Source organism: Cricetulus griseus (assembly GCF_003668045.3).
Source record: "Cricetulus griseus strain 17A/GY chromosome 1 unlocalized genomic scaffold, alternate assembly CriGri-PICRH-1.0 chr1_0, whole genome shotgun sequence".
In the NCBI taxonomy this organism is placed as follows: Eukaryota; Metazoa; Chordata; class Mammalia; order Rodentia; family Cricetidae; genus Cricetulus; species Cricetulus griseus.
This window is the reverse complement of record NW_023276806.1, coordinates 42,187,259-42,192,078: the sequence shown is the minus strand read 5'-3', so window position 1 is coordinate 42,192,078 and position 4,820 is coordinate 42,187,259. Positions and strand designations below refer to the sequence as shown.

The 4,820-nt window shown below is 40.4% G+C and overlaps 1 pseudogene; it reads right to left on the bottom strand.

Annotated features, from left to right (window-relative positions):
• Positions 1-4,016: 4,016 nt before the first annotated feature.
• Positions 4,017-4,132, bottom strand: LOC113831073 (annotated as a pseudogene).
• Positions 4,133-4,820: the final 688 nt, after the last annotated feature.

Sequence of the window (4,820 nt, the reverse complement as noted above, 5' to 3'; positions counted from 1 at the left end):
TCCCCTACCCTCATGCTCCAAATTAGCTTAGGAGATCCTGGCCCTTCCCATTCTACAGGGACCATGCATTTTTCTCTTAGAGTCCTTCATGTTTCCTAGTTCCTTTGGTGAAGAGGATTGTAGGCTGGTAATCCTTTGTTCTATGTCTAAAATCCACATATGAGTGAGTACATACCATGTTTGTCTTTTTGTGACTAGGTTACCACACTCAGGATGGTTTCTTCTAGTTCCATCCATTTGCCTGCGAATTTCAAGATTCTGTTGCTTTTTTCTGCTGAGTAGTACTTTATTGTGTAAATGTACCACATTTTCTCTATCCATTCTTCAGTTGAGGGGCATCTAGATTGCTTCCAGGTTCTGGCTATTATGAACATCGCTGCTATGAACATGGTTGAACATATGTCCTTGTTGTATGAATGTGCATAATTTGGGTATATGCCCAAGAGTGGAATTGCTGAATCTTGAGGTAGACTAATTCCTATTTTCCTGAGTGATAGCCATATTGATTTCCAGAGTGGTCTTACAAGTTTGCACTCCCACCTGCAATAGAGGAGTGTTCCTTTTTCTCCACAACCTCTCCAGCATAGATTGTCATTGGTGTTTTTAATTTTAACCATTCTGGCCAGTGTAAGATGGTATCTCACAGTTATTTTGAGTTGCATTTCTCTGATAGCTAAGGATTTTGAGCATTTTATTAAATGTCTTTCAGTCATTTTAGATTCTCAGTTTCAGGAGGTCCCATTTATAAATTGTAGATCTCAATGTCTGTGCTTTTGGTGTTATGTTCAGGAATTGGTCTTCTGTACCAATACGTTCAAGGGTATCTCCCACTTTCTCTTCTAGAAGGTTCAGTGTGGCTGGATTTATGTTGAGATCTTTGATCCATTTGAACTTAAGTTTTAAAACCCAGGATAGCCAAAACAACCCTGTACAATAAAGGAACCTCTGGAGGCATCACCATCCCTGATTTCAAGCTCTATTATAGAGCCATATTATAGAGTCCTGAAAACAGCTTGGTATTGGCACAAAAATAGACAGACTAATAGAATCGAATTGAAAATCCTGATATTAACCCACACACCTATAAACACCTGATTTTCGACAAAGATGCTAAATCTATATAATGGAAAAAAGATAGCATCTTCAACAAATGGTGCTGGCACAACTGGATTCCAACATGCAGAGGACTGCAGATAGATCCATATCTGTCACCATGCACAAGAATTCTTAATAGCAAGAGAGTATTGGGGCTTGGTGTGCCTCTTAGTTAGAAGGCCCCCAGGATCAGAAGGATAGCTACCCAAGTGAGTGATGGTTGCTGTGATTTTCTTCCATCCCTGCTAATATTACCTCCACCAGGCCTAATTTCCTCTTTTTTTTCCTGGGCCTATAAAATCTGCTTGGTCAGTGGAGGATAGCTAGCTCAGTAATGATCGAGGCTACCACCTAATCAGATCCAGACTCCTCTAATTGTCTCTGAAGGGTCATGTTAGCATTTCTATGAGAGAATATCTTTGGGGAAGGTGGCAGTGAAAGAAGATAGGGCTCCTGCCACATTCTGTTTTAACTTTGGATGAAGGTCCATGTATCCATCTGTGGCTCCATGCTACTGACCCATTCTAGTTATACCAAATAACCACATTTTAAAAAATCTGATGAATCTCGCTGTAGGAAGAATGGACCTTTCTCAGTAATCAGGGCTCAAGGTTATCTGGCTCTATAGACATCTTCAGTATCTAAAGCAGAAGAATCACCAAGAGTCTTATGCTGTCAACTATACTTATGCTAATGACTTGTAATTATACAGACTTCAATATTATTGCACTTAATTTTCATTATACTTGTCTTATGTTGGTCCACTTACTATCCTCACATTGTTATTTACCTACAATAAAACAGGTTTATTTTGACCAAGTAAACTATACAAAGTCATGTGGCGATTTAAGGAGGTATCTGCTTGATCCTAGAACAGTGGTTCTCAACATGTGGGTCTCGACCCCTTGGGAGGTCACACATCAGAAATCCTGCATATTATATATTTACATTACAATTCAGAACAGTAACAAAATTAAAGTTATTAGTAACAAGAAAATGATTTCATGGTGGGGGGGGGTCACCATAATATGAGGAACTGTGTTAAAAGGTTGTATCATTGGGAAGGCTGAAAATCACTGTCCTAGAGCTTCCATGTTTCAGGTGGCACAGTCAGGATCAGAGTAAGAGAAATCAGTAGAGTTTAAAACACTGCGAACACAGCATCACTGATCTTTTCGTAGGGGCTATGTTAAAAGTGTTTTCTGTACCCAAAAAAGGGCTGAAAGTTAAATTTGGTGTGAGTTCAGATATCATCACCAATAATAAGCATATGTAAGTCATAGTAGATCATGAAAAATTTTAGATGTCCCCACAGAATATCCATATTCTTTAGTTGTTTAGATATAATGTACTAAAACTATCTCCCATGGCCTAAGAGACTGAAACTTTTGCAGGACCTCACAAAGTTAATAATACACTCTGAAATCACTTGGGGCTGCTGTCCTGCTGTGTACTCAGCCTGTTTGTTTAACCTGCTTGTAAGAGTACAATGTAACAATTAACCTTCCTTGCTTTGGATTGTCCAGTTAGCTTTTACAACCAAAGCTAACCAACACATAGCTGTAACCTCTAATTATGTACTCTTCCATGCCCTTGACCCAGGAAATGCATGGGCATCATTTGCAGAAAAGCAGCAAATACAGAGGATGAAAGCAACTTCCTAAAATCTACCATAAAGGTTGAAAGCAACCGCTTATAGATTCTAGTTGATAAAAAATGGTGTTTGTTCACTGAGCTGAACTCTGGAATCCAGCTGCAGAGAGGGACCAATGATGAGCAAAGGTGTCAAGACCAGGCTGGAGAGACCCACAGAAACAGCTGACCTGAACAAGGGGGGAGCTCATGGACCCCCAGACTGATAGCTGGGAAACCAGCATAGGGCTGTTCCAGACCCCCTGAACAAGGAGGTCAGTTAGGAGGTCTGGTTAATCTATGGGGCCTCTGGTAGTGGATCAGTATTTATCCCTAGTACACGAATGGACTTTAGGAGCCCACTCCACATAAAGGGGTATTCTTTCAGCCTAGATACACTGTGGAGGGTTTAGGCTCTGCTCCAAATGATATGACAGACATTGAAGATCCCCATGGAAGGCCTCACTCTCCCTGGGGGAGCAGAAAGGGGATGGGAAAGGGGGTCAGTGGGGGACAGGGGAGGAGGGGTAGGAGAGGGAACTGAGATTGACATGTAAAAGAAGCCTGTTTCTAATTTAAATAAAAAAATGGTGTTTGTTATCCGGGTCAGTTGGAGTCACTGACAATCCCTTGTAAAACTCTGCTAAAGTTTTCTGCAAAGTAACCCATTCCTTCCCCCAAGTGTTCTTCCCGTTCTATTCAATAGAAATAGAACAGGAGGTCTATATCCTGTCCTTGATAGGGACAGACACACAGAGCTCATATTGCAGCCAAAGACACACAAACACTGAGAAAGACACAGGGACAGGGACAGAATCACAAGACAGTCTTCAGGCAGCACAGATTGGGACTCATGCAACAGACAGAGGACAGAAGACACAGGGGGCATGATGCAGCGAAATCAAATCTGGACTTGACCTTGGTTAAGCAACTCCAAGAGGAAGTGCCTTTATTTCTTCTCTTAGTGTGACACTGATGCATTATTGGTAACATGAGGTTAATCACTAGTTCTTATAATATGCACATTTAGTCATCACAAGGGACTGAAACATTACCTCAATAAACCATTTGATACATTTTTAGTTGCATGTAATTGCTCTTCGTGTATAATTGTTAATATTAGAAAATGCTAAAGAGTCCAGTGGGGCTCATTTTAAGGTATGTGGAGGGAAACAGATGCATTGGACAGACTGGCTGGAGTTGGTTGGTGTTTGTCATTTAAGCTGAGGGGATCAAAGGAAACTTTCTGCAGAGGATTGATATAACTTTTCTTTCCCCTCTAAGGTTCACCTCACTTGGATATTGTACCAACACAAGGTTTTGTATTGTGACAAGGTTTGAGAGAGGCACACCTCACACAACCATGTGACAACCTAGTCATCCTACTTATGAACTACAAAACAATTGACATTTACATTTCAATCTTTATTTTTAATCATATGTATGTCTGTGTGTGGGGATGTGGGGGTTATGTACACTTACATACAGAGGTCCCAACATGACAGATTTGGTAGAATAAAAAATAATCATCATACTAAAAATATTGACTTCAGTTTCTGGCCTAGTATATGAGGCATTTGGAATCAACACCCCATTTATTATTTATTTATTTATTTATAAACAATAAATGAAAGGCTAAACAAACTGCAAACCAACATGCCCTTTTAGATTTGTCAAAGAAGTGATGTCACTGCTCTCAAAGAAAGAGACAAGTAAGGGGAGACACAGGCAGAAGCTTCTGTGGAACCAGCACCTGGCAGGAGAAGCTAAACCATTCAGAGCATTGCTGGAGAATCAGTTAAGACAAACCTGAAAGCTGAAGACTCCAGGAGGGTGCAGTCCCAAGTGAAGGCCCCACAGTTTATGAGTTTTGACTGCAGGTTCCCACCGTGAATAATGAAGAAAAACTCCATACATGCTTCTGACAGAGATTAGGAAATGAAGCCTCCAAATGCAGTATGATATAGAATGATACATACATACATACATACATACATACATACAATGTACATATGTGTGTATGTGTATGTCTCTGTGTGTAACTTGTCCAGGCAGTAGGAGCCAAATACCATATGGAAAATATGTCTACATAA